The sequence below is a fragment of the Otolemur garnettii genome, unplaced genomic scaffold (genome assembly GCF_000181295.1).
Source record: "Otolemur garnettii isolate 467f Iridium unplaced genomic scaffold, OtoGar3 scaffold00088, whole genome shotgun sequence".
Classification (NCBI taxonomy): domain Eukaryota; kingdom Metazoa; phylum Chordata; class Mammalia; order Primates; family Galagidae; genus Otolemur; species Otolemur garnettii.
This window is the reverse complement of record NW_003852483.1, coordinates 1,124,810-1,138,719: the sequence shown is the minus strand read 5'-3', so window position 1 is coordinate 1,138,719 and position 13,910 is coordinate 1,124,810. Positions and strand designations below refer to the sequence as shown.

At 43.5% G+C, this 13,910-nt stretch overlaps 1 pseudogene; it reads left to right on the top strand.

The window, feature by feature from the left end:
• The first annotated feature begins 11,567 nt into the window (after positions 1–11,567).
• On the top strand, positions 11,568–12,925 carry LOC100949040 (annotated as a pseudogene).
• Positions 12,926–13,910: the final 985 nt, after the last annotated feature.

Below are 13,910 nucleotides of genomic sequence, written 5' to 3'. Positions count from 1 at the left end.
TAAGCCACAGGTGCCGCCCATAGATTATGATTTAAGTTCTGCGGTGCAGTGGGTCTTACAGATAATAATTTTCTATTTGAGGCTGGGCACAGTGGCTCACACCTGTAATCCTAGCACTTTGGGAGGCTAAGGCAGGTAGATTGACTGAGCTCACGAGTTCAAAAACAACCTGAGCTAGAGCGAGACCCCTGTCTCTAAAAACAGCCTGGTGTTGTGGCAGGTGCCTGTAGTCCCAGCTGCTTGGGAGGCTGAGGCAAGAGGATTTCTTGAGCCCAAGAGACTGAGGTTGCTGGGAACTATGACACCATGGCACTCTACCAGGGGCAAAAAAGTGATACTCTGTCTTAATAATAATGATAATAATTTTCGATTTTATTTTATAGGAAAAAACATATTTGGCTGAGAAACTGAGTCTTCATTTGCATGATTTAATCTATTAAATAGTGAGTACTTAATCTGTAATACTCACTATTAGTGAATATTCCAAGCTATTAAGGCTGAAACAAGTATAAAGCTTAGTGTATTTAAGTTTGGATCTTGTTCCCGTTCGGAAATTCAGGTTCTATAGTAATAAACAGAAGAATGTGTTAGCAGATAGATGTTTATTTTTCTCTTACTCACTTTTTTTTTTTTTGAGACTGAATCTCAAGTTGTTGCCCTGGGTAGAGTGCCATGGCATCACAGCTCACAGCAACCTCAAACTCTTGGGCTTAAGCGATTCTCTTGCCTCAGCCTCCCAAGTAGCTGGAACTACAGGCAGCCATCACAACACTTGGCAATTTGATTGTTGCAGCTGTCATTGTTGTTTTAGCTGGCTGGGGCTGGGCTCAAACCCGCCAACCTCAGTGTATGTGGCCAGCACCGTACCCACTGAGCTACGGTTGCCGTCTCTTACTCCCTTTCTCATCTCCCCAAAGGAGATCGAAACGGAATTGGGACAGAAGTTATGAAATATAGGCCCAATCCTTGTATTCTGCTTATGTGTTGGCCTCCTGCCAGAGTCCTGGGTGACATTTTAAAGTAAATGAAACAGAGTTTTTCTCTATATCTTAAAAAAAATCTCTCTCTTGCTTTTCTCCACTCTCTATCCTTAATTTACTTTGTCTTGTCATAATGTTCAAAACTCCATGCTCAGAAGAGTGCGGTGCAATTGTAAACTAAGTGAAGAGCTCTGTGAACAGATGGAGTGACTTCCAAGATACACAGTTAAGGAACAAAAGCAAAATAAACACGGGCATATATGGCACACCACCTTTCGTGTAAGAAGGAAGAGGAAGTAGGAAGGCACACACATATCTGCTCATGTTTACAGAAACAAGCAGACAGAAACCCAAGGAGCATAATTAAAAACACTGAGGTGGTTGCTTTAAAGGGCCGGCAGGGTGGGATGAAAGGGACACAAAAGATAAAGACGTTATTCTTCTTTGTGTCATTCGGTCTTTTAGAAGCTTGTTCTCTATCTTCAAGGAAAACATTAACTTGTGAGAATGGAAAAGAAGAGAAAAAAACCCAGACAGAAAGTGAACCCAGACCTAACTGTATTTCAAATGAATATGATAATCATAATGAATGGGGGGGGGACTTATTCAGATAAATCGTAAATATAGTTCTTGGAGAGAACTCCCAGGGCTCAGGCAAAGATGGCAAAAGATAATCCTGGAATATGCTATGGTGCAAAAAAGAAGAAATGGCTTGAAAAATCATGGGCATATATCAAATGAGGCTTTCGGGGGCTGCCAATGGCCAAAATGACTAAATCTGGGATAATTTGAGCACCCAAATAACTAAGGTTAGTAATGAATCATAAACCATTGAAAAACAATTGGAGGGTGGTGCCTGTGGCTCAAGGAGTAGGGCGCCTGCCCCATATACCAGAGGTGGCGGGTTCAAACCTGGTCCTGGCCAAAAACTGCAACAAAAAAAAAGAAAGAAAGAAAGAAAGAAAACAATAGGAATCCATGAGCCCATAGTGATGATAGATCGTAGGTAGATGATTGATAAGTAGATATATAGGTAGATGGATATAGATGGATGGATGGTTGTCAAGAGAAAGCTCTTGCTTACAGTCGAATGCCAAGTGCTGAGTGGTAAATGTGGAGGGAATACTGAAAATCATCATAGTACGAATCCTACACAAACACCGATTCCATCAAGGAGCCTCCGTGACGCTAGCACAACTGGATGAACAAAATTAGTGTCGCTGTGAGTGACATCACACGCCACCAGATGTGCATCTGAGAAGGGACAGATCTCCTGCATAGTATCCAAGAAACTTGACTGTAATCACATGGAGGAAATCAGACAAATCCCAAATGGAAAACATTCTGAAATATTTATACATGCTCTTAAAGTACCTCACTGCCATAAAAGATAAAGGCCGAGGAAGTCTTCTAGATTAGGTTTGTTAAATTATAGCAACCAACTGAAATTACAATAACAACTGAAATTCTTTATTACATTTCTGTGCTGAAATACTTTAAACATACAGAATATTACACAGAATAGTATAATGGTACCCATGCCCCCCAACCCAGTCCCTTCCAAGCCTAATATTTTGCCTTAGTTTAAATTATTTTAAGGATGCCAGAATTAGAACAATTGAATTTCCTTGAGACCCTTCATTTGTCTTTCTCCCTTCCCAAATATAATCACTTTTAAAAATTTTGTTCTGGTTAGGGTTAGGGTTGAATTTTGTGCAAGTTTTTACACTTACAAATCTTTTCAAATTCAGCGTTCTTCTTCTTCTTCTTTTTTAAAACTCAGTCTGAATTATGCCACTCCAAACATTGCTCTGGCTCACGTTTTTTATTTTATTTATTTATTTACTTAGAGACAGAGTCTCACTCTATTGGCCTTGGTGGAGGGCCATGGTGTCACAGCTCACAGCAACCTCAAACTGTTGGGCTTAAGCGATTCTCTTGCCTCAGCCTCCCAAGTAGCTGGGACTATAGGCACCCACCACAACGCCCAGCTATTTTTGTTGTTGTTGTTGCAGTTGTCATTGTTGTTTAGGAGCCCAGGCCGGGTTCAAACCCGCCAGCCTCGGTGTATGTGGCTGGTGCCATAACCACTGTGCTATGGGCTCCAAGCCGTAAATAATTATTAAAATATTTACATTAATAACATTTTATCACTATATCAGTTATTTCTTTGGGAGGATCAGGTTTAATTTGTGGATCTGGATTAGGGAAAGGAAATAGTTTTCAAACATCTAATTACATCAGGATGTGAACATACGTGATAGTTTCCTATAGACATGAAATTATTAAGGCCAGAAAAACAATATTTATATTAAGCATACTAGTGGGTAAATTTACCTTTCGGAAATGAGAGACTTCTGTTTAAAGTGACACATCGTTGCAAAGCTACAAAACAGAGAACAGCATCTCAAAAAGTTGACTCTTTTTTTTTTATTCAGTCATTTGTACATAGATCGTAAATACATTTATGCCATTGTGGGATTCAATGTGTGGATTATTTGTACAAATTGGAGTGCTACTAAACAACATAGCCTTCACCACTTTTACCCAATTACAGAATTAAGACATTTGAGAGGTTGATTCTTGTGAGAAGAGCTAACTGTGGGATTCCATCCTCCATAAGACAAAGAACAAAATTGCTTTCTTATTTTAAAAGAGCAGATTGTATATTCAATGATCAAAATAATATTTCTTGGCTTGGCGCCTGTGGCTCAAATGGCTAAGGCGCCAGCCACATACACCTAAGGTGGCAGGTTTGAATCCAGCCCGGGCCGGCAAAACAATAATGATGGCTGCAACCAAAAAATGGCCAGGCGTTGTGGTGGGCACCTGTGGTCCCAGCTACTTGGGAGGCGGAGGCAGGAGACTCGCTTAAGCCCAGGAGTTGGAGGTTGCTGTGAGCTGTGATGTCACAGCACTCTACCCAGGGGGACAGCTTGAGGCTCTGTCTCAAAAAAAAAATAATAATAATATTTCCCTGAACCCCATCTTTATTATGCATAAATGTTTTCAGTTTAACACCTTTCACATACATTTATGTACATTTTTGCTTAAACATACGTATGTAGTTAAATATTCAAAGTTTTAACTTCAGCTTTTTAAAAGAAATTAAATATTGATGATGAAATATCAATGGCCAGGTACAATGGCTCATCTGTAATCCTAGCACTTTGGGAAGTTGAGGCAGGAGGGTTGATTGTTTGAAGTTAGGAGTTCAGGACTAGCCTGGGTGAAATAGTGAGACCCCATCTCTAAAAATAATTGTTTTAAAAATTCGCCAATCACAGTGGTACTATTCCCAGCTCCTGGTGAGGTGGATGGTTGGAGCTCAGGAGTTTGAAGCTGCAGTGAGCTATGATTGAGCAACTACACCCCACTCATAGCTCATTGCAGCCTGCGTTTGAGGGATCCTCCTGCCTTGGCCTCCCTGGCGTCCGGGTCTATGGGTGTGTGTCACCATGGTTGGCTAATTTTTTCATTTTTCTGTTTTTCAGAGATGGTGTCTTGCTATATTTCCCATGCTGGTCCCAACTCTTGGCCTCAAATGATCCTTCCTTATTGGCCTCCTAAGTAGCTGGGAATACAGGATCAAGCCACTGTACCAATCATTACCTTAAATTATTGTTAGTCTTGGGTCTTGAGGTTAGTTAAGGATCTCAAAAATTAGACGCAGTTTAATATAGTCATTGTTGATTTTAAAAATCCAAAGAACAATATTTAAAAATCACACACAGATAGCAGAAATAAAATAACCAAGTTAAAATGATTTGCACTATTATTTGGAGTTCACCGGAACAAATCTTTGTATAAATAGCAGTTACTTTAATTTAGTTAAATACGTATGTTTATATTTTCATGCCTTCAAATATTTTGATGCATAAAACCAACAGAGGAAATTTATAAAGTGTAAGATAATGGGGTTTAGAGAAAAGACAAATAGCTGTTTTTGAATCTAGGATTGCCAAACGAATATAATTTGTCCAAGTATGGTCTCACATTAAGTAAGAATATTATCCATGTTGTTCTTCATAGCATTGATAAGTCCATGCATTTACCAACAAAATTTTAGGACTTGTTTAAATTGTGTTTAATAGTATTGACTTTTTAAAGTGTCTCTTTGTGCTTTGTTTTATCTAGTTATCCAGCTATTTAGTTGCTGGTATGAGCTTTCTCTTGGTCACTTCTGTAAGAAAAGAGCTTACATTGAAAGACCAGCACCTTAAAACATTAGAAGTGTATTTTGTCACCTACCCCAATTTTGTTTTTTTGGGTTCTTTGCCCTCTGGCCTATTTTAAATTAGTGCTTTTTAAATCTCTACAGGCCCAATCAGTGAAAGGAACTTCATCTAAGGCGTTCTGTAGTGGAGTTCTGGGGCGGTCGAAGTCCATAAGTGCAGGAGCCCATGCACCTATGCCTTCTGGACCAGCTGAGCTGGCAAGTGTGCTCTCTGGTCATTTTCTGCCCCCGAGCAAGTACCATTTCCAGAGAGATAGAGGTGGCCTGCAGTGGTGCCAGGAATTGCAGATACTAAGTTTGTATCCAAGGTGGTTAGGTGGCGTTTCTCTACCACAAGACCAGGGTCTGTATAACACCAGCTCATAACCTGGTAGCCACCTTTGATGATTCAGTTTGTCCCTTGGCAGATGAGAGGCTTATTCCGTCAGCTTGGCATAGGTCACATTTTGGAACAGCTGTTAAAGCAGCTTTGTGGTTTAAAGGAGTGTGTCTTTGTTCAACCCTAGTTATGAGAGAATTTACTCCTGAGTGTCCTGAGGCTTTGGGAACTCAGTTTTCTGTGCGATGATTTGTTCCTGTCCTATCAGTGTACAGTAGTCCCCCCATCCGTGCTTTCATTTTCCATGGTTTTTATTGCCTACAGTCAATTGTTTTCCAAAAATAGATGAGTACAGTACAATAAGATATTTGCAGGGAGAGATCACAATCACATAGCTTTTATTACAGTGTCTTATTATAATTTATTATTATTGTTGTTGTTAATTTCTTATTGTACCTACTTTATAAATTAAACTTTGTCCTAGATACGTACAGAAAGGAAAAAACAATATATGTACAGTGTTTGATATTATCTGTGGCTCCAGGGAACTGCTGAGAGTCTGGGCATACGTGTTGCAAGGTGGGGGAACCTCCTGAACTATAGATACTTTACCCATTGCCTCCCGTTACATCTCTGTAGATATTTCTTTGACATGAACGTTGTGTTATGTCCGTATTTTTGTGTGTGTGTGTAATTTTGGCTTTTTATTTTAGGTTAATGTGAGGGTACAGACAACCGGGCCACAATATTTGAATTTGTTAGGTAGAGTCCCTTTTATAGTTGTGTCCCACACCCAAAAGATGTACCATCCACCCCTACACTGTGCTCCAAACTCTCCATTCCCCCCTTTCTTCTCCCCTCAGTTTGAATTGAAATGAGTTTTTCTCCTATGTGGGCATGAATTAGATCGTCTCTCTACTGGCTTCATATTAGTATTGAGTACATTGGATATTTGGTTTTCCGTTCTTGTGACACTTTTCTGAGAAGAATGTGTTTTAACTCCATCCAGGTTAATACAAGCCATGTAAACTCACCATTTTTTTTTTTTTATAACCGAATAGTATTCCATGGTATACATACACCACAAATGCCCATCAATTCAGGAATGGATTTTGTGTTATTTTTGCTAAATTTCTCCTCCCTTTCGCCACCAACTTCCCAGTTTAGTCTGTCGATTTTCAGAACAAATAGTTACACCACTCGCTACTGTTTAGGAATCAGTGTAAATATGTTGCCAGTGTTGTCTTTGAGCACAGTTTGCAGTTCAGCAAACTTGATACATTTCCCACCTTTTGGTTGATTTATAGGTGAGAAGCGGGGTTTTCAGGCACGATCCTGAGAGTGTCAGCTGAGTGTAACCAGGGCTTTGGGTACTGTCCCTCTGAGACTTTGTTTGTTTTTTAATGTCTCTTTAGAAAAATTTCAGATTAAGATGTGTAAGGCTACATATGATTAGGCTACATTGTTTGCATTTGTTAGTTAAAATCCAAGTTGCAGTTGAGCCCTTCACCCAGGAGGTGCGCCATATACCCCTACATTGTATGGGTTAGGTGAGAGCTTTCCAATCCCCTCCCTTCTCTCTCTTTCTACCTCCCCTTTCCCCCTCCCCTTTTGAGAGCTTTTAACAGGGAGGGCCCAAGACCCCAGTGGCTTTGCCAGACTCCAGGAAGCCCACACAGGAATGACACATCACAGGATCTCAGCCCACTCTGATGTCCTATTGTCCCCTTTCACTCTACATGAGTAGAGAGACTGGGTCTCCCCAAATCTGGTCTGGGCTAAATCTAGCCCAGTTGCATGTGGAGTGGTCCATGTTGCTGGCTAGCTTCCCCCTTGTAGACTCAGACTGTTGTAAGGCCCAATATATTTTCATTGTGTGTGTGTGTAAATTGGTGTATTAGATTCAGACTGTCCAACCCCCTGTTTGTTGATGTCAGAGATGAAAAAGTCCAAATTAGTGACTTCTAGGTAAAGGGAGGGGGAGAAAAGGGGGAAGGGGAGAAGGGCTTGCTAAAGTGGCTCAAGGGGTGAACTGTTGTGAGGGTGCTTATCCGAGGTCCTGATCTTCCAGTAGCAGTGTAAAGAGATTACCAGGGGTTAAGATATGTATCTTCAATACTCTCATGTCTCCATGGCCTTTGTGCCATCTTTTTGTCACATAGGAAGAGCAATTATTTTTAGTTTGCCTTTGTAACACATAGTACTAAATGATCTTCAGATGATGCTTGAAATTTTTATGACTAAACAGCAATAAAATGGCTGTATGGATCCCCCTTCCTCCTTCCCAGCTACTTTCTATCCTTTTCCCTTTAGGCATTTAATAAGTTACAAAGTAGTTTTTTATGAGTAATTAATTTCCAAGGTTTCCCAAGAAATAGAGAGAGAAAAGAAAAAAAAAAAAGAACCACTAGACGCCTATCAGAATGATTAAAATAGAAAATTCTGACAATGCCAAGTGCTGACAAGGGCACATATCAGCGACAACCTCATACATTTTCAGGGAATGCAAAATGGCCCAGCCACTCCAGAACACTGTGCGGCAGTTTCTTATAAAGTTAAATATACATTTACCTGATGACCCAGCAACCCCACTACTGGGGTTTTACCCTAGAGAAATGAAAATTTCTTTCCATGCAAAACTTTGCACAAGACTTACTTGTTATTACAAGTAAGACCAGACCAGACACAACCCAAATGTCCTTGGTGAGTGAACAGATAAAGACTGTGGCACAGCCACGCTCTGGTAGTCTGCCCCCCAGTGAAAAGGAACAAGTTGTTGATGTGCACAGCGACTTGGGTCATCTCAAAGGCATGATGCTAAGGGAAGGACTGGCTCAAAGGTCAAATACCACGTGATTCCATTTATAAGACTTTTTCTTTTTTTGAGACAGAGTCTCACTCTCTTGCCCAGGCTAGAGAGCTGCAGCATCACAGCTCACAGCAACCTCAGTTTCTTAGGTTCGAGCCATCCTCCTGCCTCAGGCTCCTAAGTTAACTGGGACGACGGACAGCCACCACCACCCGGGGCTAATTTTTCTATTTTGAGTAGAGACAGAATCTCCCTCTTGCTCAGGCTGGTCTCAAAGTCCTGAGCTCAAGGGGTCCTCCTGCCTTAGCCTCCCAGAGTGCTAAGATTATAGGTGTGAGCCACTGTGCCTGGTCTATTAGACATTCTTTAAAAGACAGAACTATATTAAAGGGGTGACTTTGAGCAGAATGTTTTTAAATCTACTCTGGTAACCCTTAAGTTTCTTTTTCTTTTTTTTTTTTTTGAGACAGAGTCTCATTTTGTTGCCCTCAGTAGAGTGCTGTGGCATTATAGCTCACAGCAACCTCCAGCTCTTGGGCTTAGACAATTCTCTTGCCTCAGCCTCCTGAGTAGCTGGGACAATAGGCATCTGCCACAATGCCTGGCTGTTTTTTTTTTGTTGTTGCAGTTTGGCCAAAGCCAGGTTCGAACTTGCCACCCTTGGTATATGGGGCCAGCGCCCTACTTGCTGAGCCACAGGCACTGCCCATAATCCTTAAGTTTCATAAGATTTGATTCAATTCTTATTTATTTAAGTCAGACCTAGTAAAAGTTCCTAGTTTTTTGTGATTTGAGTGACAAGACCATGTGCATTATTTCTGAGTTTTGAGGATGCTATATTGATCGGTCATAATGATCCTCTCTATGTCCTCCAGGCAGACACAGAGGTGCTGCCAGACTCCAGGGTCAGGTCCCAGTGCCTGATTTCTGCTACACACTTCTGCTTATGCTCATTATCAAAGTTCCCACTAATGCTGAAGCTGTTTCTTTTTGTTTAAAGTTTTTCATTTGTTTTTGTTTTACCCTATGGATTTGATCAGGCCTGCACTGAGTTTTGTTTTGTTTTGTTTTGTTTCAGTTGAGTGCTTTCTCCATTGCCCAGGCTAGGGTGCAGTGGCATGATCGACCATAGCTCACTGCACCCCAAAACTCCCAGGCTTATGTGATCCTCCTGCTTTGACCTCCCAAATAGCTTGGACCATATAGGGGCTTGCCACCATGCTTGGTCTTTTATTTGTTGTTGTTGTTGAGACAGAGCCTCAAGCTGTCACCCTGGGTAGAGTGCTGTGATGTCATAGCTCACAGCAACCTCCAACTCCTGGGCTTAAGCAATTCTCTTGCCTTAGCCTCCCAAGTAGCTGGGACTACAGGTGCTTGCCACAATGCCCGGCTATTTTTTGGTTATAGTTGTCATTGTTGTTTGGCAGGCCCAGGCTGGGTTCGAACCAGCCAGCTCTGGTGTATGTGGCTGGCACTTTAGCGGCTTGAGCTACAGGCACCAAGCCACTTGGTCAAGTTTAAATTTTTTCTGAAGAGATGGGGTCTTGCCGTGTTGCCCAGACTGGTCTTGAATGCCTGACTTAAGGTGATCCCCTTATCTTAGCCTCCCATACCTAAGATTACAGGCCACTATATCTGGTCTCTGAATTGAGATTTTACCTGGAATTATTTCTTAAACGTGTTTAACAACATTTCTACACTAGATCATAAGTTTGTTTTCCATAGTCTTCCTAGATTAGAGTTTTCCTCTTTATTATTGCTTTAATTTTAGAGACTATTTCTGCATCATGACCTCATTTTTATTTATTTATTTTTTTGAGACAGAGTCTAACTTTGTCACTCTTGGTAGAGTGCTGTGGCATCATAACTCACAGCAACCTCAAACTCTTGGGCTCAAGTGATTCTCTTGCCTCAGCCTTCCAAGTAGCTGGGACTCTAGGTACTCTCCACAATGTCTGGCTATTTTTAGAAACGAGGTCTTGCTCTGGCTCAGGCTGGTCTCAAACTCTTTAGCTCAGGCAATCCACCCACCTTGGCCTTGTAAAGTGCTAGAATTACAGGTGTGAATTACCACTCCTGGCCCCTCAATTTTTTTTTTCAGTTTGTTAATTTAGTTGAGATTCATTCTGTAATCATTACCAACTTGACATCATTAGTCAAGCAGCTCCAGAAATCACAGAGCAGAAAGACTTCTAGCCAAATTAAGCTGTTAAAAGCACTTAATTTGTTAAGTCAATTTAAAACACACAGGGAAACACAGGGTAAAGAATAGGGTTAGTGAGCAGACCCAGTGCAGAGTGTCAGCAGAGTACAGGGCACGTTCTCTGAATCCTAGTTCATGACAGTGTCCATTGGTGTGTCTGTCATTTGTCTGTGTCATCAGCTGTCCCTATGGTGATGTTATGGGGACCAGAGTCAAAATCTGAGCCATGGCTACAGGGATAAGAATGCCTGGTTCCTTGACAGCTTGTCATTTAGCTGGCTGAGCAGCTTTGGGTGTCTTTTCTGTTTTCACTTTATTATTAATTCACATTCATTTTGATTGGAGATTATGGGTTTCATTTGCATTGCTTAGACAGAGGACATACAGGGCTAGAAAAGGTGTCACCAATGGGTGGTTAGACTAAAACCTTATGAATATTCAGTGCCTCAATTGTCTTCTGCGTATCTAAAGTGATGAATTTTGGGTCGGTCTCAGTCTTTCCATCTCCCTGTATGTGTGTTTAACACACACATGCTGTGCTTGCTACTACTCTTTTTTTTTTTTTTTTTAAATACAGTCTCACTCTGTTGCCCAGGCTAGAGTGCCGTGGTATCATCATAGCTTATGGCAATTTCCAAGTCCTGTGCTCAAGTGATCCTCCTGCCTCAGCCTCCTGAGTAGCTGGGACTACAGGTGCCGGCCACCACATTCTGATAAGGTTTCTATATTTTGTAGAGGGGACTGATCTTGATCTCCTGACCTCAGGAGATCCTTCTGGGGGACACACAGTCCTGGCGAGACTTTCCCTGTCCCAGGCAGTGGCCTCTACACTCGTGGCAGGAGCATCTATGTTCTCTGAGATGCCAATGTGCGTCCCGTGACCCGGCGAGCAAGGCCCGCGCGCAGCTGAGGCAGCTGCAGACACCAAGTCACCGTGACCCGGATTTTGGATTTACCGCTCTGATGGATGGTGGGAGCCTGGATTTAACTAGCGACTGCTATGGGGGACGCCAGATGCCATGTTGTGGAACATAACCTATCGGGTCAAGTCTGAAGAGGACCACGAGGATCGCCACAACGCGAGCAGCAATGGGAACCCGTGAACCTCCCCCACCCCCACCCCCACCCCACCCCGCCTCTCCTCCGGCTGGCATCGCCTCTACAGCCCGCGCCGCCACTCTGCCACACGGGAGTTCCCGAATACCAGCCGCCACCCTACTTTCCACCTCCCTACTCGCAGTTGGCCTACCCCTACTCGCATCTGGGGGAGGCATACGCCGCGGCCAGCGACCCCCTGGCCCAGCCCGCGCCCGCCGGCAGCCAGCTGCAGGCCTGGCCCGGCCGCAGGAGCCGGAGCCGGAGCGAGCGGGCCTGCCCTCGCAGCACGGGCGGCCGGCCAGCCTGCTGCCCCACCTCTCCGGACTGGAGAGCGATGCGATGAGCGCCCGCAGGGATGCTACCGCTGCTCGCACCTGCTGCCGCCACAGTTCACGCCCCGGGCCCAGGGCCTAGGGCCTGGCCGGGAACCTGGGGCCGCACGACCTGGCGCACCAGCTGGAGCAGGTGCAGAACGTCGACCACCTGCAGTTGCCGCTGCACCCTCAGACTGTTACTTGCCAAGGTCCTATTTCGATGACCAGCAGCCCTCTGAGCCTCCTTGTTAGAAGGAGCTGGTGGGAGCCAGGATGAATCCCAGAGAGATCTTCTGCTCAGTCCCTGGAAGACCGTCCCAGCTCCACATCCAAATGTAAAGTGACAGTGGCTGAAGTTCAGAGGCGATTGTCCCCTCTTGAATGCTTAAATGCCTCATTACTGGGAGGTGTTCTCAGAAGAGCCAAATCAAAAAATGGAGGCCGGTCCTTTCGGGAGAAGGAGGACGAGATGGGGTTGAATCTTCCAGCCAGCAGACGCAAAGCTGCTCCCGTGACTCTCCTGACATCCTCAGTACAAGGCGAAGCCATTCATTTGTCTCGGGACTTTGTGTGTGTCTGTGAAGCCGAAATCCCTGGTAAACCGGTGGCAGAATATTTAACCAGACCCCATCTTGGAGGACGAAATGAGATGGCAGCGAGCAAGAACAGGCTGCTGGTGGCCCAGCAAGTGTGTACGGAATTCGCAGACCTTCTCAATCAAGACCCGACACCCAACGGGAACAGCAGGCCCACCCCTGTCCGGACCAACATACAGAACTGCTGTCTCACTTGGGTTTCATCACCCACAGGTTTGGCAGCCAGGCCATCCGTGCTGCTGTGTCTGCCCTACAGAACCTCATCAAAAAAGCCCTGCTAACCACGGACAAATCCTACTTGAACCCGGAGATCAGAGTCCAGCGGATTCTGACAAAACCCTGGGGAAGATGGAGAAGCACAGGAAGTAAAATAGAGATGAAGGGAGGGTCTGAGAGTCAGCCAGGACCAGGCCCGGAAATCCTCTCACCCCGGGCTCACCTTGGCCTGGTGGACGTTTGTTACCTACTTTACTATTATATTAAAAAGGCCTCCCTTGGTTTCTGGATCAGCAAAAAAAAAAAAAAAAAAAGGGATCCTCTTAGCTCAGCCTCCCAAAGTGCTAGGACTACAGGCCTGAGCCACCACACCCCACAGAACGGCTTTTCTTTGTTTGGGGGGAGGGGAGCTGGGGGTGGGGGCAGGAGAAGATGGGTAGGGTGATGGCCTAACTCCTGGAATCCAAGAGCCCGAGAACCACAAGTTGTGATATTTGAGGACAGGAGTAGGCAAATGTCCCACAGAAGAGACTGAATTTTCCCTTCCTCTGCTTTTTGGTTCTGTTTGGGTATTTGGGCTCCAATTAGACAATGCTGACCCACACTGGGAAAAGCAAATTTCTTTCCTCACTCTGCCAATTTAAATGCCAGTCTCTTCCAAAAACACCTTCATGGACACACCCAGAAACAATGTTTTGCCAGCTATCTGGGGGTCTCTTAGCCCAGACAAAGTGACACATAAAATTAACCATGACAGTGGCCAACTGACAAAGTTTGCATGAGGAAGAAATTGAACACCAGGGCTCACCAGCAAGTAAAAGGCACATTATTTGCCATCCCCCAACATGCAGACATCCAAATGCATTGATGATATGTAATTTTTAGATGTTAATTGTAATTCCAAATTACATCAGGAAACTGAGATAGTATGACGGATGTGAAAATACCTCCATTTGGAGCCTCCATATGTGCATATGTTTTCATAGAGGTTTGCATATATAAGCATTTTTACCATGGAAAAATAACACACTAAACATTTAACATTGATCTTCTGAGGATCGGATTGAGAAGACAAAGTTTTAAAATTTTCTTTCTGTAGAGTCTGTTTCTCTTATATTTTTATAGCTTCAAAAATATT